The 21,765-nt window shown below is 39.6% G+C and overlaps 1 protein-coding gene and 1 pseudogene across 1 annotated transcript in view; both read left to right on the forward strand.

Annotated features, from left to right (window-relative positions):
- The window catches only part of SH3D19 (SH3 domain containing 19), a 214,462-nt gene that overhangs the window by 89,606 nt on the left and 103,091 nt on the right, over positions 1–21,765 (forward strand). The gene's annotated exons all lie outside the window — the stretch shown is intronic.
- LOC110213664 (large ribosomal subunit protein uL1 pseudogene) lies at positions 9,162–11,867 on the forward strand (annotated as a pseudogene).

Consider the following 21,765-nt stretch of genomic DNA (forward strand, 5'->3'; position numbering starts at 1 on the left):
AGGAAGAAATAGCAACATGTACTGTGATAGCAAGAGAACTAGAAAATGGAAACCGGGAGATCATTTAGAAGGCTACTGCAGATTATTAAAGAGAGTTTATGAGTTCCTAGAGAGATGGTAACAGATCATTTGTAGGTATCTGTGGAATCTTAGATCATCTTTAGATTATGGACTCACCCCAGCTAAGGAGCATTCTAGGAATCTCATCATAAGATCTCAGGCTGGAAGGAATGAGGATTCTTCAACCCCAATTCCTTCAATTTAGAGTAGAACAAACAGAAATCCAGCGAGCGACTTGCCGAAGGTCATACTGGGTAGTAAGTGGCAAAGCCAAAGTATGACTTGACCTTTTAATTTAGTTTACAAAACTTTTTTTTCAATGATAAGACACAAGATTCTCCAGAAGTGAGTATATTACCTGTGACAGTGTAGTGACAAAAGCACATTACAAGTTTCCTGGAAGAATACTCACCTGGACAAAACTCTCTTTTTCTTCTGAAGCAGTTATTCCATAGCATTGTGGCCTCCTATCATCATCTTGTTGCAGCTGTGTCATGAGCATGTTGAAACCATATGGCATGACAGATACAAAACTCATGCTCACAGAATCATAGCATCTCAGAGGTCATCTAGTCTTGTACCTAAACAGAAACTAATAGCATTCCCCAACCAGCATATTCTAGAAGACCCCCAGATAAGGAACCTATTAGCTACTAATGCAGCATACTTTACTTTTGGACAGCTCTAATTGTTAGGTGATTTTCCCTTACATGGAGCCAAAATCTGTATGTCTGAAACTCCATTCATTGCTCCTAATTTTGTCATATTGGGCCAAATGGAAAGGGCTTCATCTTTGAAAACAGTTCTCTTTTCCCCCTCCCACATCCCTGTAAGCCTTCTCTTCTCTCAGCTAAATATTCCTTCTCAGTTCTTTCTTTTCACCTTCAGGTATCATTATCTCCTGTTCTGTCCTTCTCCTACTCACTCTCCTTTGCACATGCTCCAGCTTATCAGTATTCTCCCTAAAGTATGGTGCCCAGAACTGAATGCAAGGCTCCAGGCATGCTCTGATGAGGGCAGAGCATGATGATACGACCACATCCCTCAATCTGAATACTATGCCTTTCTTGTTGTAATGGAAGATAAAATCCTTGGATTCAAACCCAGGTTTTCTGCCCTCAAGACCATTTTGCCTCTCCATTTCACCCCACAGCTGTGTAAATTTGCTGGAATGGATACGTCCAGAGAAGGAGGGCACTATCTAGGGCAATAGATTTTCTGTATCTACAACAAATTTGAAATTCTACACCATCTTTTCCTTCACACTCGATTTGCCTCTTGGCTGTTCATCCCCAAACTCCCATACACACATATCTTCAGGCCGTGCTCACTGTCTTTATTTGTTTCAAGCCTAGACACAAATTGGCTTGTCTTGTTGAGCTCACTATAATGTTATTTTACTCATTGTCCTTTTTTTATGGAACCAATTAACAACACTGGATGATTTCTATCAGAGCTGTTTTAACTGCTTTTGGATCTGAATCTCTCATTAAAACTTTTTCCAAAGGTTTATATAAAACCAAAAAATTGCTCTGACCCTCAGACTGCAATTTCTAGCATTGAGGTCTTCCTTATTGCTGTCCAATTAGTGACCTCTCTAGATAATGAGCCATAGAATCAACTTTGAATAAATGAACCTAATATTTGAGCTACTCATCACTTCTGATCTTGATCTACTTGTAGGGGAGCTGTCTAATGGTACTATATGACATCCTTCTCTTAGTAGAGAGATGGGGGTGTACAGGAATAGAATGTTGCATGAGCTGTCAGATATGACAGTTAATGGGTTCGGCTTGACTGATTTTTTTCTTTGTTACAAATGGAGGGTCCAGTGGGGTGTATTGGAAAATGGCTGTGATGTTTAAAAAAAAATGCATTGTTTTTTTAATTTGGGGAAGACTGGAAACAGCAAGAAAAAAACACATCACAATTCTGTGCACGGCAATAAATCCCTGGAATTCCATTGAAGGCCTGGGTGTCCAATAAAATGAATGCTCCTTGAGGGCAGGGAACTACTGCTTTTTGTTTGTCTTTGTATGCCCAGTACATAGCAGGGTGCTATTTAATTAACAGGAACTAAATAATTGCTTATTGAATTAGAGAAAAAAAAGATGCAGTGTGGACTACCTGGACATCCCCCACGTAATACTTGGCTGTGTGACTCTCAGTTTGGGGGCATGAGAACTTAGGAGCAGCACTGGCTAGGACTTTTTTTTTTTAAGCATAAAAGGGAAGAGTAGATTCCCCAAAGCCTTGGGTAGTAAATATAGTAGTATCATGTTTCTTATACTCAGTTGGGAAAACCTCTTTTTTCTTAGAAGAAATCTTGTACAGGTCAGTATTTCCCAAGTTCTATCTGATGTCGCTAACATATCAAAAAGTTCCATCCTTCCTTTATAGCCCAAAGGTCACCCATGTGCTCTGGTCTTAGACTAGAGGATCAGGGCAAAATAATAACTTCTAAAGCAGTGGTGTCACACTCAAGGTTCACTAAACCATGGGCTGCACATTGACTTAGTTTTAAAATGTAGTATCATCTTTGTTTTATTGTGTTTTTATTTTTAAGTATTAAGTATTTCTAAAGTATTTCCCAATTATATTTTGATCTAGTTCAGCCTTGGGTATGTTGTGGGCTTCTTGCTGCCTGCTGGTGGTGTTTGACACCTCTGCTCTAAAGAGTCTTCTTGTTCAAGTCATTTATTCACCACTAGTAGCAGCATGTGGTTCTCCACCTTGGTCAGAGCTAATGTGCTTATGGGCCAAAACACACATATGATTTCTCTAGCATAGGTCTTTTATGGTATGTATTGTAATAGTTTGCCTTGACTTTGATAAGCATATCTTGTGTGGCCCTGAGTCCTGCTCTCCTGATTGGTGCTTCCCTTGTCTGGACCACCATTTTATGAGTGCTCTTGGCTATGGTGCCTTCACACCCATTCTAGATTCCTTTACTTTTCTGGGTGTTTTCTTTCTCATTAGAATGTAAGCTCCCTGAGGGCAAGGAATATTGTGTTTGTTAGTCTTTATATCCCCTGCACGGTGCCTGGCACATAGTAAGTACCTTTTAAATGCTGTATCCATCTGTGTGTGTCTGACTATCTGTCTCTCTAGCTGTGCCTCTTTCTGTCTCTATCTCTCTGTCTCTGTCTCTCTGTCTTTCTCATTCTCTCTCCTCTCACGTATGCTCACCACTGTGCTTGATGAGATGTTGTATATGTAGACTCTAGCCACCACCAAGAGCTATAGCATGACTTGATCAGTTAGGGACATAGTTGTAGGAAACTGTTTTCGGTTACTTGCTATAGATGTGGTCTTCCACTGTTAGTCTTCGTTGTAGCTTTCTGGCCTTGTGTCATTCTTCAGCCACACATGAACTCCATGTTCCAGCCAGACTGGACTCCTTACCAGCTGTTGCTTGAATTCAGCCTTCTATCTCTTGCTTTAATGCAGTCATCCAATCCCACTCCCCAATCCTTAGAGTGCGTGTCTTTGTCTTTGCTACCTCTCAGCATCCATACATCCTCTTAAGGCTCAGCTCAGTCTACGTTTCCTCTATGCATGAGGCTTTCCCCCTCTCCTCCTTTGTTAGTATTCTCCACTTTTTCAAATTATGATGCGTTTACTTATCTCTGTACATCATATATCATCCATGGAGAATAAAGGTTCCTTGAAGGAAGTGGCTATTAAGTTGTTTGGAAGCTCAGTTTTATGATCTAGGATTTTGAGCTTCTGATCAAGGTGAAGTGGAAGAAGAAGCGCTAAATTTGGAGTTAAGACCTGGGTTCATATCCTGACTCTGCTACTTATGACCTGTGTTACCTTGAGTGAAACATTTAATGGCCCTCAGTTTATTTCTCTGTAAAATGGGGGAGAAGGTTTGAACTAGGTGGTCTCTAAGGAGCCTTCTATCTCTAAATCTATGACTCTAAGCAGCCTTGGTTAGTGTGCATCAAGGTCAGCAACTCTGGCTCTTGCCCTGACTTATGTGTTTCCCTAGGCCTCCATCTTTTGCTCAATGAGTTGATAATACAGTTCTAATAGTCCCTACTTCACAAGATAATTTGGGAATGGTTTGAAGGAGTAATAACAATAATCGAATTTAGAAATGGAAGTTACTTATGTTCACATCTCCATTGGCCTTAGGCTCGTCCCCTGTTGTAGTCCTGATTCTGAAATGTATTTCTAAGTTTGGGTGCCATGAATATATTAAGGAAATAGGACAGTGCAGCATTTAAAGCATTTATGTGTTAACCAAGTCTCTGCTGCAGAATCTATTCTGCAAGAACTGGGATTTATGTCTCCTCTCATGAGGACCGACACAGGGCTGCTGCCTTAGTGAGTAATGGAACCCTTTATTGCTTGTCTTCCACCAACAGCAAAAGGCCAGGGGGCAGGGGAAGCAGGAGAGAGAGAGAGAGGAGAGAGAGAGAGAGAGAGACAGAGAGAGAGAGAGAGAGACAGAGAGAGAGAGAGAGAGAGAGAGAACACCAGCCTCCTAAAACAACAAAAATTACAGCAAGCTCCATGAATTCTCAAACCCTTGTACACACTCTTCAACATGCTACGGTTTATAAATAAATCCTAGAAGTGATAAAATTCTTAAATCACTGTTCCTCGTGTCCTTCAACCCAGGCTCTTTTTCTTCCCCCTTGCTTTCCACCTCTTAGTGAATATTATTCACATTAGGATCAGAATCCCTTAGTAATTAATTCCCACTTATTTAAACTGGTCATAGATGAGTTTGTTTTTATTTCTGCATAAAATTCCAACTAAATGAAGAGTTGTTAAGATTGGGATGAACTAAGTATAATTCAGTTCCAAAGCCTGACCTATTTTTCCTCTGGGAGAGTCATTTTATTTATTTATTCATAAAAAATTTTCAGTCAAAATTGGCAACATAAATACAGGATTTCAGAGCTGATAAAGACCTCAGCAATTACGTAGTGATTATGGGCTAAGCCCATCATTTTGCAAATGATGAAATTGTTATGCCAGAGCCACCTGGGTTGTTAGTGGCCATGTGAATAATTTTCATTATTAGTTGGGTGGACTTTCTTCCTCTTCTGGCTCTTTTTATTTGTGCTCTTTTGCAAGCAAGCCTTGCTCCCAGTGCTTTGCAAGTGGTCATAATTCCATTTTGACAACAATAATAGGCATTCATAGATTGCATTTTAATTCTGATTGTTCCATACCTTTCTTCTCCCTTGACCCTCGGCTCAAAATTTTTCGATGTTATTGATTTTTTCTTGGCCTTAGTCCCCTATCTTATTCATCCCCTATTCATCACTATGAGTCATTTATCAAATCTTTCTTAGAAATGTCTCCCAAACCACTCCTGTCCTCTATACCTCCAACAAGATCCTCTGGTGTGATATTGATGGCAGCAGTAACAGTACTTTACATAAATATAGTGCTTTGCTGTTTCCAGAGCATGTTCATATTTGTACAACCTTTCATTCTCACAGCAATCCCGGAATGTTTTAGTATCTGAAGAACAGGTATTATTTACCACCAGTTTACATTTGAAGAAATTGAGGTATAGAGAGGCAAGCAGCTTGCTCAAGGTCACATGGTTAATAATAACCAGTAGGTCTTGGATTAATGATTAACAGCTCATTTTTCTTTAGAAGTTAAAATTTGCTGATCATTTTCCTAATTACCTACTGTGATGCAGGTTGTCTCCAGTCTCGTTGTCTCCATCTTATAGGTGAGGAAGTGACTTTGTCATCATTACCTAGCTATCAAGGATCAGCCCTGGAATTTGAACCTAGATCTTCTCATTTTAGGTCCAGCACTCAGAACTCAGACTTGATTAGTTCTGAGATACAGGAGAGGGAAATTCAACTATAATACTAAGTTTTCTGATATGAGCTGGTGAATGGTGTTGCCACTGTGTGAATGAATGAATAAATAGAAAAGCATTAATTAAGCCCTTAAATGTGCCAGACACTGTATTAAGTGAGGGGAATGCAAGTGTGAAGTAGCAAGACACAGTGCCTGCTCTCAGGGAGCTTACATTTTAATGAGGGGAAGACCACACATAAAGGGAAGCTAGAAAGGAGGGAGAGCAGCTAGGTGATGAAGTGGATAGAGCACTGGACCTGGAGTCAGTAGGACTCATCTTCCAGAGTTCAAATCTGGCCTCAGACACTTACTAGCTGTGTGACCTTGGGCAAGACACTTAACTCTGCCTCAGTTTCCTATCTGTAAAATGAGCTGAAGAAGGAAATGGCAAACCACTCCAGTATCTTTGCCAAGAAAACTTCAGAAACAAAGGAGGGAAGCATGGCCTAGAAATGGCTATAGTTCATCCAAGATAAAACAAAACTCATCTGTTAGAACCCAGGGTTCCAGAGGCAGGATCCAGGTGGTTCTGGGGGAGGGAAGGGAAGGAATATGGCTGGGGTGGAGGTGGCATGGTCTAAAAATTACCAAGAAGATAGAGACATGAGGAATTATCAATTGAGATAGAAAAGGAGTGTATGTTGGGGCAGGGGAGGAGGTGAGCGTAGCGAGGGGAATTGGTAGAGTAAGGAGAATCCAGAGAGCAATTTCTGAAGCCACAGAAGTCAGTACCTAATAGGATTGTGTAGTCAAGAGTGTCCGATGCTGCAGAGAGGTCAAGGAAGGTGAATCCTAGAAGAAAGACCATTGAGTTTGGCTATTAGGAGGTAATTGGTGACCTTTGATAGAGAAGTTTCAGTAGAGTTGTGAAAATAGGCTGGGAGAATTAAAGACCAAAGGTTATGATAAAGGCAAGATAGGTTTAGTATGAATGTGATAACAGTTCGAGAGAGGGAAGGACAGGAAGTTGTGCTCAGAGAATAGAATTTGAAAGTCTGGGATCTTGGAGTTAAGACTGTTCTAGGAGTTGATAAGGCAGTTAAGTAGCAAAGTAGATAGAGCAGTGGGCTTGGAATCAGGAAGACTCTTCTTCCTGAGTTCACATCTGGCCTCAGACACTTACTAGCTATGTGACCCTGGGCAAGTCATTTCACCCTGTTTGCCTCAGTTTCTTCATCTGTAAAATGAGCTGGAGAAGGAAATGGCAAACTGCTCCGGTATCTCTGCCAAGAAAATTCCAAATGGGACCACGAAGGGGCCCAGAAGGGGTCATGAAGAATTAGACACGCCTGAACAACAACAGAGGAGCTGATAAAAGTCCAAGGTTACACATAGCTGACATAGGCTAGAGAAGTATGAGAGTTGAAGTTGAGAAATTATATAAACAGGTCATTAAAAAGATTATGAGCAAGAATGTTGATGTGATTGAGGATGATAAAGGGTGGAAAAGAGAGGTGGAGGATATAAACCAGGTGTAAAAGTCATTGAGAAAGTTAGCTAAGTGACCTGGCAATAGAGAGATGCCGTCAACAGAGATGAGCCAACAGCAGCATAAATAAGTCATCTGGTCTTCAAAAAAGGAGTTTTGTCTTAGGGACAAAGGTAGAGAGATGGTCTGAAAGTGAAGGTAATTAATCCTTTACCTGTCCAATGCTGTAGGGCTAGACCAGATGGATCTCTTGAGTTCTCTTCCATCACTAATCTGTAATTCTGTGGTACTATTTCTGATTCTAAAGTTAGCAGAAGAGATGTTTTTGATGGGACCAAAGATTTTGAGCTGGAAGAAACCTTGGAGGTCAATTAGTCCAGTCTCCTCATTTTACAAATGAAGACATGGGGACCCAGAAAAGTCAACTAGCAGTCAAGTTACCAAGCACGTCTTCGGTGCCTGCTGTGTGCCAGGCCTTTGCCTAAGAAAAGTTGAGTATTTATCCGAGGTCACACAAGTGTTCGGTAGCCAAGCAGTGACTCAAGCCTAGGCCTTCCAATTCCAAATCCAGCATTGTCTCCACGATACCATACTGTCTGAGTACTTCCTACATCCTTGTCCCTTGCAGAGACAAAGTAACCATGCTCAGAACCAGCTTAGAGACAAAAGAAGATCATAATAGGGAAAAGAAAAAGGAATTGTCATAACTCCATAAAGTACATGGAGCAAATTTTATTCTGCTTCACCAGATGGAGTTGGGAAAAATAATGTGGGGAACATTATTCCATTGTGATCCTGGAAACTGGTGGGCAAATGGGTACCTTTGCTTTCAATTAAAATTCTACAGAGTTGCAAAAGTCAGTAATTATGACTGCATGTATTACGATCAAGACAATAAAGCTGGCTTTTTTTGTCCCTGTTTTCAAAAGCATGTAAAATCTTCACCTAAAATGAGTGAGGAGCTCATGTGAGTTCTGCTATTGCCTCAGGAATCCCCTTTCAATTCAATTTAATAAGCATTTGGGTCACCTGGTGTATGCCAGACCCTGTCTAAGATACTGGGACTGCAAAGACAAAAATTGAAGCATACCTTGCCCTTAGGTAGCTTATGTTCTGTTCTGTTCATTGTTCACTTTTGGTGGGTACGTCAGGTCCACTCTCTTCTGATTATGGTTCCCTTGTAATTGTCACTTACTTAGAAACTTTCCCCAGATCATTTCTGCCTCACTCAAGCAAAAATCATCGTTCCTGGTTAGATAATTTCTCAACCTCAACTCTCGTACTTTGTTTATTTCTTTAGGTTCAATTCAGCAAACATTTATTAAATGTCTAATGTTTAAGACAGAGTAGTGGGCACTAGAAATATGAAGCTGAAAAACAAGTTGTCATCAAGGAATTTATAATTTAATGGACAAAAATTAGACTTCTCCTGCTTGGATGTATCATTTCTCCAGTTTGACTGACTATGGCATTACTGGTGACACTGGTCATTTATTCGTTCCTTCGTTCAACAAATGTCGCGACCTTTTCACTTGGCTACAGAGCCTGCCTAGGACCTAGGGTTTCCCAATCATTTGAAGAATCAAGACCAGCTTCATCTTTCACTCTGAGCACATATTGATGAGGCGGGAGAAAGGATGGCAGCAACTGCTTTTATTTTTAGCAAAGCATTTGCTTATATAGTAAAATAACAAGAACTTTTTCACGAGTTACAATGATGTATAGCCCATGCTGTGCTCAAGGACAGTACATGCACAGTCTGTGCACTTACCTACTACCAATCACAAATACACTGTTAATGACTAATGAGTAACTAGGGAGGTTAGAGATGCATAGAACGGAGCACCGAACCAGACAATTTGCACATGGACCAGCACCTGAGAGGGGCCTCAGCCCTTCAGTGAGATCTCGTGAACTGTCTGTGGCCCTCTACATCCTTACAGATCCCTAACAAATAAACATTAATTTAGGGCCTACAGGGCAGGTGATGGGATTTGAACTCTAAGGAAGATACAAATTTTGGCACATAGGGTCAGTTCCAGTCTGAAGAAAGAGGAAAGAGCATTGAATTAGGAGTCAGAGAAATTGAGTTAAAATCTCAGCTGTGTTTGACTTTTGGCAACCTTATTTCAACTCTGGGTATATTCCATTTTTTAACATTTAAATTGGCAAGCTGTTCATGAATAGTTGGGGATATATTAAAGTGTTTACTGAGCTTTGGAGCTTTGGAGAGCTGTGTACTCCCTAATACTTTGTTATAATTCCCTTCATACTTTTTCCTTTCCAGAACACCCTTACATGACATCTAAGAAGTTCTTTTAGAACTGCATCTCACATTTGTTGAGACCTATAAATGATCTGTATTTAATTTTATAGAATTCTGTTAACAGATTTCAAGACAACTCTTACTAAGCCCTAGATGCCCGTTCTAATGCCTCTCCCTTATTGATGGGATAAAGTGCAGACTTCTTAGGCTGGCATTCAAAGCAATTTACAATCTGGCTTCTACTTAATTCTCCAAATTAGTCTCCGGCTAATCCTCTACATGAGTTCTTTGCTGTAGCCAAACTGGGATACTCACTCTTTCCCACAAATTCCTCATTCATTTCCCACTCTGAGCCCATGTTTGTAGTATCTTCCTCTCCCTCCCCCACCCAAGATCCCAACCCTTCCAAGCAGCCTTCCCTAACTCCTTCCTCTCTATTCCTGAAGCACTTACTGTCTGCACCCCACTCACTCACTGAGGGCTCAGTATGTGATAGAGATAGCCAGGTGGCTCTGTGGATAGTGCTGGGTTTGGGAGTCAGAAAAATAAGCCACTTAACCTCTGTCTCAGTTTCCTCATCTGCAAAATGGGGATAAATAACAGCACTCACCTCAGGGTTATTGTAAAGATAAAATGAGATGAATTTTGTAAAGCTCTTTGCCAACCTAAACTCTATAAAATGCTAGCTATTACTATTACTACTTTGTATTGTTATTCACATTTTGATGAGCATGTCTTGTTAGACAATACATGCCTCAAGGTCAGGGACCGTGTCTTTTACCTCTTTAGTTCATTAGCTTCTAACAGAGTTTCCTATATACACACACAAATAGGCATGCAGGAAACATTGGCTGACCATAATATTTTATTTTTCCTAATCCATAATCTTTTTTTATAGCAAATAAAGCTAATATTTTCATGAAAGCTGGGAATAATCCATTATTAATCCCACAAAGGCTTATATCCTGGGCCAGGCCCATGAAGACTTCCACAGACCCATACCTTTGTTTGTCCTCATGGCAAAGAGGATTTTCTTCATACTTCACTATAAATTTTACTGTCTTCTAATATCTAATGAGGCACTTCCTGACTTTCTTGGTTCCCTAGGTGCAAAAATTTGTCGCGTACATTCCTGATTAACTTTCTCCTTTCTTCTACTGACTATTACCATGCCTTGCACATAGCAGACATTTAAATAAATGCTTGTGCAATCAAATTGAATTGAATTAATTCCCAGCTCTATACCCACTCCATCTTTCCCTTCTCCCTTCAGAGAGGCAGCATGTCATACCGTATAGAGCACTGGATCTGGAATTAGGGAGCCCTGGGTTCAAAACCTTCTTCTGATACTTACTGATTATGTTCCTTAACCTCGATGAGTCTTAGTTTCCTTATCTGTAAAATGGGGGTAATGATACCAATGATACCTATCCCAAAAGAATATTATGAGGCACAAATATAAAATTGTGTATTTTAAATGGAATCTTTAAATTGTTTTGTAGCTGTCTTTATTCTCACCTCTGCTGCCACATAGTTCAGAACACCTATGCATTTTCTCAGACTTTAGTCATAGGGGGAAAAAATGTCGTCCTTTCCTAATTTGTGAGCAGTAAGGGGCCATGCAAAGTGTTGTGTGATATGAGGTCATGTGAAAGGTCCTGCATGGAACCCTGCACAGACACAGAAAGTTTTTAGAACCTAAAGCTTCAGTTCAGTATGAAAAACTACGATTCCCCAAAAGGCTAAATGTTTCTCTGGCACTGTCCAGAGACATCCACACCCCAGCCTAAATTTTCTCTGTGTGTCCCAAGAGACCAGCAGCACTGTGATGGGGTCAAGGCTTTAGAGATCCCTGAAGAAGATGAACAAGTACAAGAGGTTGGTCAAGAAGCTGGCTAAAAAAGTATGATGCATTTTTGGCCTCTGATTCCTTGATCAAGCAAATCCCTCGAATACTAGGTCCTGTGCTGGACAAAGCTGGCGAGTTTCCAACTCTGCTCACCCACAATGAGAATATATATGATGGCAAAAGTAGAAGAGGTGAGATCTACTGTCAAGTTCCAGATTAAGAAGGTGCTGTGTCTGTCAGGGTCTGTTGGCTACATGGAGATAAACAGAAGTTAAACTTGTCTGTTAACATCCACCTGGCTATCGATTTTTATTTTCTCAGCTAAAGAAAAACTGGAAAAAAAATAAAGAAAAACTAGTAAAATGTGAGGGCATTGTACAACTAAGAACACCATGGTCAAGCCCCGGCATCTGTATTGATTGGTGTTAATTCATAAATGGCGGAAGCTGCTAAGGAGTAAATAGATGTAGAAGATACTAATAAAAAAAAAGTTACGTGTGGAAACGTCAAGAATAGGATTGTGGATAAACAAAAATTTGTATAAAAGAGAACTACCTGCTATAGAAAAAATAGTGTATGAGCTCTCAAATCTTACTGAGCCCTTAATCCTCTGAGACAGTTCATATTCAGATCATAGCTTCATAGAGTTAGAACAAGAAGTGACAATCCTACTTATTTTACAGATGAGGAAACTGAGCCCATGAAAAGTGAAGTGATTTGTGGAAAGTCACAAATACACAGCTATTAAATTGCTGGGCTAGGGATCCAGACTCGAGTCAAGCTTGCTTTCCTCCATATCAGGCTGACCCACCTTGGGTGTTCTTGGGTCTCAAATGAATGGGTTTCTTCCAAACAGATCCTCGTTGAGAACATTTGTGAATAGACCACCTGGGAGTCCTGGACTAAGTTTATTCATCTAGTTGCAGTCCCCAAATTAGTCTCAGACAATCATAAAGCCTTCTGATGGTTGGTCAACTTTCATTGCTCTGCCCACAGTTATTTAACTACCTAAATAATGACTCTTTTTCTCCCAGAGTAAGAGGAAAATATATTACCAATGCACTTATCACTTAATTAAAAAAATAAAACCATTCAAGTTCACTCCAGAGTTCATAAAAGACACTCCATTTACTCCAGAGACTCCCTAGGCTTTTTCTTTGAAACTTCTTAATGTATAACAGTGGCTACCATTTATGTAGCACTTTGAGGCTGACAAAGCACTGTGTATGTGTATAAAACTATTATATGTAATTATTTTATGTATGTATATGTGTGTATATAGATAGATATATGTATGTATATATAATTTGACCCTCATAACAACCTTGTGAAGTAGATGCTATATTATCTCCTTTATACAGATAAGGAAACTGAGACTGGTAAGTGATTTGACCCAGGGAACACAGCTAATAAGTATCTGAGGTGAACATTGAACTTGAGTCTTCCTGACTCTTGAGCTGTCCAGCACTCCATCCATACTCCAAGTCACCTAGCTGCCTGTTCGTACTTAATTTCAGCTAGGATTTCATAGGAGGAGTTTTGGGAGAAGAACATTTGGTGTTTGTACCTTTGCTGATTTCTCTCCATCTTGGTCTTGAGATCTACCAGACACTCAGTTTCTAACTCCAAGTTCTCATTGGTTTTCTCACCTATTCCACCCATTCTTTTTTTCCTTTTTTTTTGGGGGGGGGCAATTGGGGTTAAGTGACTTGCCCAGGGTCACACAGCTAGTAAGTGTCAAGTGTTTGGTCTGAGGCCGGGTTTGAACTCAGGTCCTCCTGACTTCAGGGCTAGTGCCCTATCCACTGCGCCACCTAGCTGCCCTTATTCCACCCATTCTTTCTGGTGGTAGTTGGTGATAGTCCTACTGTGATCTCTTTCCTCTCTTTTATTCTCACCTTTTGTGATTTCCACTGACATTTATAGGATTTAGAGCTGGAAGAAATGTATGAGAGGTCACCTAGTTCTGCGGTTCTTAACATTAGGTGCATGAACTTGGACAGAAAAATTACATCTTTATTTTCATTAACCTCCAGCTGAAGTTTAGCATTTCCTTTGGTTATGAATTTTTTTTTAAATTATGCTGAGCAGTTCACAGGCTTTACCAGACTGCCAAAGAGGTCCACAATATAAAAAAAAAGGTTTAAGAATCCCTGATCTAGATTAATCTCTTTATTTTATAACTGACAAAAGTGAGCCCCAGGTAAATGAAGTGACTTGCCCAAAAGCACACATACAATATTAAGTGGCAGAGCAAGGATTTCTTTTTTCATTTAGTATTTTATTTTCCCCTAGTTATGTGTAAACACAATTTTTAGCATTCGTTTTTAAAACTTTGAATTTCAAATTCTCTCCCTTCCTTCCTCTCCACACCTCGTCCCCACTGAGAAGGCAAGCAATTCGATAAAGGTTATACATGTATAGTCATGTAAAACATTTCCATATTAGTCATGTTGTGAACAAACACATAGTCCCCCCAAAAATAAACCTCAAGAAAAATAAAGAAAGTTTTAAAAGTATGCTTCAATATGTAATCAGACACCATCAGTTCTTTCTCTGGGGATGGATAGCATTTTTCATCATTAAGTCCTTCAGAGTTGTTGGATCATTGTATTGCTGAAAGTAGCTAAATCATCCATCTGATCATCTTACAATATTGCTATTACTTTGTACATAGTACATCTTACTTTGCATCAGCTCATGTAAGTCTTTCCAGGTTTTTCTGAGAGCATCCTGCTCATCATTTCTTATAGTACAATAGTATTCCATCATAATCACTTAGCACAGTTTGTTCAGCCATTCCTCAATTGATGGGCATCCCCTCAATTTCCAATTCTTTGTCCCTAGAAAAGAGCTGCTACAAATATTTTTGTATATGTAAGTCCTTTTCTTTTTCTTTTTTCTCTCTTTTGGGATACAGACCTAGTATTGGTATGCATGGTTTTATAGCCCTTTGGGGATAGATCCAAATTGCTCTACAGAGTTGTTGAATCAGTTAACAACTTCACCAATAGTGCATTAATGTCACATTTTTCCCACGTCCCCTCCTTGTCATTTTCTTTTTCTGTCCTGTTAGCCAATCTAATAGGTATGAGGCAGTACCTCAGAATTGTTTTAATTTGCATTTTGCCAATCAGTAGTGAGTTACAACATCTTTTCATATGGCTATAGATATCTTTGATTCCTTCATCTGAAAATTGTTGATATCTTTTGATCATTTATCAATTGGGGAATGGCTCTTATTTTTATAAATTTGACTCAGTTCTCTATATGTTTGAAAAATGAGGACTTTATCAGAGAAACTTGCTTCAAATTTTTTTTCACAGTTACTATGGCTAACTATTTCCCTCCATCCTATTTTTCCCCCTATTTATTCTCTTCACTCTCTCCTTTCCCCTGTCCCTTCTCAAAAGTGTGTTGCTTCTGACTACCCCCCTCCCTCAATCTGCCTTCCTTTCTATCACCACCCTCTTCCCTTATGCCCTTCCTCTCCTACTTTCTTTTAGGGTAAGATAGATTTTGATACCCAATTGAGTGTGTATGTTATTCCCTCTTTGAGCCAATTTAACAGTCACTCACTCCTCTCACATCCCCCCTCTTCCCCTCCACTGTAAAAGCTTTTTCTTGCCTCTTTTATGTGGAATAGTTTACCCCATTCCACCTCTCCCTTTCCCTTTCTGCCAGTCCGTTCCTCTCTCACCCCTTAATTTTGTTTTTTTAAATATCATCCCTTCCTATTCAACTTACACCTGTGCCCTCTGTCTAAATATGCTGCTTTTAACTGCCCTAATAATGACAAAATTCTTGTGAGTTACAAGTATCATCTTCACATGTAGGAATGTAAAGATTTTAATCTTACTAAGTCCCTTTTGATTTCCCTTTCCTGTTTACCTTTTTATGCTTCTCTTAAATCTTGTATTTGAAAGTCAAATTTTCTATTCAGCACTGATCTTTTCATTAAGAATGCTTGAAAGTCCTCTGTTTCGTTAAATATCCCCCTTTTCCCCTGAAGAATTATACTCAGTTTTGCTAGGTAGGTGATTCTTGGTTGTAATCCTAGCTCCTTTGCCCTATGGAATATAATATTCCAAGCCCTCCAATCCTTTACTGTAGAAGCTGCTAAATTTTGTGTTATCTTTACTGTGGCTCCATGATACTTGAATTGTTTCTTTGTGGCTACTTGCAATATTTCTCCTTGACCTTGGAGTTTTAGAATTTGGCTGTAATACTCCTGGGAGTTTTCATTTTGGTATTTCTTTCGGGAGATGATAGGTGGATTTTCTCAATTTCTATTTTACCCTCTGGTTCTAGAATATCAGGGCAGTTTTCCTTGATAATTTCTTGAAAGATCATGTCTAGGCTCTTTTTTTTTACTCATGGTTTTCAGGTAGTCCAATAATTTTTAAATTATCTCTCCTGTATCTATTTTCCAGGTTAGTTATTTTTCCAGTGAGATATTTCACATTGTCTCCTATTTTTTTCAGGCTTTTGGTTTTGTTTTATTGTTTCTTGCTTTCTCATAAAGTCATTAGCTTTCATTTGCTCAATCTAATTTTTAAGGAATTATTTTCTTCAGTGAGCTTTTGCACCTCCTTTTCCATGTGGCAAATTCTACTTTTTAAGGAGATTTTTTCTTCAGTGAATTTTTGTACATCTTTTTCCATTTGGCCAATTTTTTTAAATAATTTATTTTTAGTTTTCAAGATTCACTTCCATAAGCTTTTCAGTTTTAAATTTTCTCCCCCTCCCTTTCCTCCTCCCTCCCCAAGACAGCTTACAATCTGATATAGACTCTACATATGCATTTTTGTTGAACATATTTTCACATTAGTCATATTGTAAAGAAGAATTAGAACCAATAGGAGGAACCACAAGACAGAAGAAACAAAACAAAACAGAAGAAAAAAAGTGCAAATAGTATGCTTCAATCTGCATTCTAACTCCAAAGATCTTTCTCTGTTTGTGGAGAGCATTTTCCATCATGAGACTTTTGGAGATGTCTTAGATCTTTGCATTGCTGAGAAGAGCTAAATCTATCAAAGTTAGTCATCTCACAATGTGGCTGTTACTGCGTACAATGTTCTCCTGATTCTGCTTACTTCACTCAGCATCAGTCCATACAAGTCTTTCCAGGTTTTTCTGAAGTCCACTTGCTCATCTTTCTTATAGCACGATAGTATTCCATTACATTCATATACCACAGCTTGTTCAGCTGTTCCCCAATTGATGGGCATCTCCTCAATTTCCAATTCTTTGCCACCACAGAAAAAGCTGCTATAAATCAAATTTTGTTTTTAAGGAGTTTTTTTCTTCATTGGCTTTTTGTACCTCTTTTACTATTTGGACTAGTCTGTTTTTTTTTTAAACTGTATTTTCTTCAGTATTTTTTTATGTCTCTTTTACCAAGTGGTTGACTCATTTTTTCATTATTTTCTTGCATCACTCTCATTTCTCTTTCCATTTTTTCCTCTACCTTTCTTGCTTGATTTTCAAAATCCTTTTTGAGCTATTTCATGGCTGAAACCAATTCACATTTTTCTTGGAGACTTTGGATGTAGGAGCTTTGACTTTGTTATCTTCTTCTGAGTGTGTGTTTTGATCTTCTTTGTCACCATAGTAACTTTCAATGGTCAGAATTTTTTCAGTCTTTTTTTTTTCATTTTCCCAGACTATTTCTTGACTTTTAACCCTTTGTTAAAGTAGGGCTCTGTTTCCAGGGTGGAGGGTGCATTGTCCCAAGCTTCAGGGGTTTTGTGCAGCTGTTTTCAGAGATGCTTCTAGGGACCTGTAAGTTTTCAGTTCTTCCAAAGTGTTATGATCTAAGAAGAACTGTGTTTACTGCTCTCCTGGCCTGTGCTCTGGCCTTTGAGCAACCACAAGAACTCTTTTATGCCCTGGAACTGTGAGGAGGGTCCTCCCTTCACTGTGACCTCAAGCTCTTGTGTGCTGGTGCTCTTCCTCATCCTAGGACTGCCACCCAGGACCCGAATCTGAGTATGGGCAAAGCAACAGAGTCCTTCCTCAGTGCTAGCAAAGAGATCCCTGAGATCTTCTGACCAGTTATTTGACCCCCTTACCATCTGTGTGCTGAGAGCTCCAGAAGCAGCCACTGCCTGCCAGTTCAGTGGCTTCCAAGGCCTGATCCTGGTTTGCTGAGTCTGAACCTGTGCTAGTGCAGTCTGCATGGCACTGGGCTCCACTCTCACCCCAGTGTGACAGACCTTTCCTGCTGACATTCTAAGCTGTCTTTGGCTGGAAAATTATTTCACCCCATCCTTTGGTGGGTGCTACTGATCCAGGAATTGTTTTATGGCATTATTTAAAGGGGTTTGTAGGGCTTGGGGGGAAAACTTGGTCGAGTCACTGCCTTTTCACTGCCATCTTGGGTCTGCCAGAGCAAGGATTTCAACCCAGTTCTCTAAACTACAAATCCAGTACTTTTCTCCCTGCACCAAACCAACCAGTACATTTGAGATTGTCTTCCTTTTTACTAGGGTGTGGCTAGAGAGGATTTGTCATATTTAGTATCAAGAAAGGGTGGAGCAGATCCAAAACACAGCAACAGGTCACATTTTTCTAACATCATCATTATCTAGCAGCAGCAGCAGCAGCCTCTGCCTTCTTCTTCCTCCTAGCCCTCTTTAACCAACCAAACTTGTAGACCCTCTGGGAAAGTGACCAGTGGCATAGTGTAAAATTCTTCTAAAATTATTCTGGCCTGGGTTTGGTGGTCAGAGCATTGAGTTGGACATCAGAACGTCTGACATTGATTCACCAAATTGGAGATGCCTGGAATGTCTCTCACCTTGCCCTAGGAGAGGGTATTGTATTTAGAGTTTTGAGGGAGTCACTGGAAAGCAATAAAAATGAAGGTCCCTAATGTTCCTGAAATGAAAGGCTGTTCTGTTTATAGCCACTGTCTCCACTGATTCTTGAGCAGAGAACCATTGGAGAGTCTCACTACGGGGCTTGGCATTAGCATAGCTCACACATTTTCAGGGTGAGATGCAGTGGCTACAAAAGGAATTAATAGGTCCTGGATCATACTATACTCGGAGTGATAGAGTCCAGCACCCTTAATTAAGACTCAACTGTCATGTTAAGCTAGTTCTAAAAATGCCTCTCCTGGCATAGCTAGGACCTCAGGAATGACCTGTTTGATCTCCCCTGGGAAGTTGTTGAAATTCAAGTGTGCACACAATGAGGATTGACATTTAATGTCTGCACTGTTGTTTAAGAAGGATTAATTCTGAATGTCCCATCTGCGCATGTGTTTTCATTAGGTGAGATCTTACTGACTTTTACATTTATCTCATGTAAGAGCACAGCCCGAGACAGTGTAGCCTCATGGATGGAGGGCTGGAGTGGGAGCCAGGAATTATTGGGTTCAGCTCTCACCTCTGACACATGCTTGCTGTGTTTAGTTATGTCTGATTCTTTGTGACCCAATTTGGGATTTTCTTGGTGAAGATACTGGAGCAATTTGCCATTTCTTCCTCCAGCCCATTTTGCAGAGGAGGAAATTGAGACCAAAACAGTTAGGTGAGTGGCCCAGGGTCATACAGCTAGAAAGTGCCCAAGGCCAGATTTGAACTCTGGGAGATGAGTCTTCCTGACTTCAGGCTCAGCCCTCTATCCACTGAACCATCTAGCTGCCTAGGTCTCTGGACCAAACCTCTCTGCGGAGCAACCCACTCTATCACACTCCTGCTTTGGGGGAGGGGATTTCTACACCAAAAAAATCACAAATCCTTAAGATATTGACATGAGAGGAACAATTCAGTTATTTTCAGTCGTGCTGGTTTTTCATGTGCCAGTGCCCTCCTTCTATTAATTATCTCCAGTTTATCCTGCATATAACCTGTTTGTACATGGCGTGTTGTCTCTTCCATTAGACTGTGAGCTCCTGAGGAGCAGGGGCCATCTTTTACATTTCTTTGTATCCCTAGTGTTTAGTATAGTACCTAGCACATGGCAGGCATTTAATAAATACTTATTAACTGACTGATCACTCAGGACCCCAGGAGACTAATGATGATGTCACCTCTTGTCAGAGAGATGATGGAATAGAGGGGTAGATTGAGACAGACGTTTTCAAACATGGCCAGTGTGTGATTTTGTTTTGTTTGTCTGTGCTTATTAATTACAAAAAAGTCTTTTATTTGTGGTGGGGGACAGTTTTGGAGGGGAGGTGGTGATAGTGATGCCAAAAAAGGAAGAAACTAAAGAAAATGTGAAAAGAACATTAGAAGTATATAGGAGGGGCAGTTGGGTGGCGCAGTGGCACTGAAGTCAGGAGGACCTGCGTTCAAATCTGGCCTCAGACTAAACACTTGACACTTACTAGCTGTGTGACCCTGGGCAAGTCACTTAACCCCAACTGCTTTAAAAAAAAGTATACAGGAGAGCAATGAGAAGCTCAGGAAGGGTCATAGACAAGCAGAGTAGTAGTGTTGGAACTATCGTGTTAAGTTTCATTTATACTTCAGAAAACAAGCTCTATGCATTAGAGATTCGTGGCTGCATATATAATCCTTTTCTTTCCTTTGTATATTAAAATGTTCATGTTTGGTGACTTTTTTTAGTTCATTATTTTTAAAAAACTTAAAATGCACCATCATCATTATTATTGTTATTATTATTATTATTATCATATAAATTAATATATTAGTTTCAGCATCCTTAGAGGCTTTTTTCCCCAGGACAGACAATGTCCTGGAATAGTTATCTGAGACATCCTCAGTTAGTAACACTATATCTTCAAGGTATGAATTGACATTAATGTCATTTTCATTCATACGTTGAATGACAATGTCTTCAAAATTATGCTGAGATATTCTGATATTCACAGTTGGTCCCTAGATCTCAAAAGGTAACCGTGACTAGTCAACTCTTTCTATGAACAATTTACTGAAAACGTCATTTAAAAAAATATTACATTAGTTCCAGCTACCAAATATATACCGTTGTCCAATCTAAAATCTGACTATTGCATCACTTTAAGCAGATGTAAAAGGAGGGCTGGAGTTGCTTGTGGAATGGGTGGGTACTATAATCATTTTGTGACCATTAGATATAGGTTTTTTTAGTTATATTTCACAAAGAAAAAACAAATCCACAGAGTAAGAATGTTTCCTCTGAGGGCTATCTAGTAATACCCACTACAATGTCTCCAATTAGAGATTATCCAGTCTCCACTGAAAGCCCTCTTTTAGAGACATCATTGCCTTCTATAGCAACCTGTTCCATTTTTGGTCAGCTCTGTTGGTAGGTTTTTCATTACATCCAGCAAAATTAATCTCTTTTCAGTTTCTGCCCATTGGTCATAGCTTGGTCCTCTGGGGCCAAGCAGAATTCCTCTTCCATGTGTCCTTTGGGTACTTGAGGATAGCTGTCATGTGCTGCCCTGTTTCCTTTTCTCCAAGCTAAAGACACCCACATTTGTGGACATAATTTGTCCTGTCCTGGTTATTTGAATTCATTGATGTCAGCTAGATCACTTCATATCTTCCTTACTTACTATCACTTTGCTTGTCTTGGAATCATTAAATTTGGAACTGGAATTTGGAGATCATACCAGTGACAACAGAACTTGAAATCTAAGCTCCTTAAGGTAAGGATGTTTCAATTTTATACTTGTATTCTCCACTGCCTAGCACAAATAGGTATTTTGGAAATGCTTATTGATTGATTAAAGACATATCCAAGGTCACATAGGTAAGATATTAAGATTATAGATTTAGGGTTGGGAAGGGAGCCATCTGGTTCAGCCCCTTCATTTTATACTTGATGAAACTAAGGTTCATAAAAGTTAAATGACTTATGCAGGGTCACAGAGGTAATAAGCATCAGAGGCAGTCTTTGGACTACTGTATTCCAGTGTTTAATCGTAGGTAGTAGTGCCATAGTCAAGATTCTAAGCTATGTTCTTTGGTTCCCAAACTAGTCCTCTTGGTTTCAGTGGCCTGTTAATCATTTTTTCCTCTTCTGTACTCTCTGTACTGAAGTTTATTCTTCTTTGTAGAGGAGAGAGGAGACAAAGAGTTTATTAGTTTATCCTTTCCTCCACGGAATCATTGTCCTAGAGGCTGGTCGAGTTTTAGAGCTTCCTTTTGCCTTCAATGGTGCTAAAAATAAAAGAGCCTTTTTGTTACATGTTATAGCATATTCACCATTAGCTTTCTGAGTTTTAATGCTCCTGACATTCTACATAGAGGACCTTGACACTTTTGCATTCATCTTCTGTTAACCTGCTTTTTCTTCTGCCTGATTCTCTCTGTTGGGAGAAATTCATTGGTAGTCAAATTATTGGTAGTG

The sequence above is a fragment of the Phascolarctos cinereus genome, unplaced genomic scaffold (assembly GCF_003287225.1).
Source record: "Phascolarctos cinereus isolate Bilbo 61053 unplaced genomic scaffold, phaCin_HiC Scaffold_9;HRSCAF=440, whole genome shotgun sequence".
NCBI lineage: Eukaryota > Metazoa > Chordata > Mammalia > Diprotodontia > Phascolarctidae > Phascolarctos > Phascolarctos cinereus.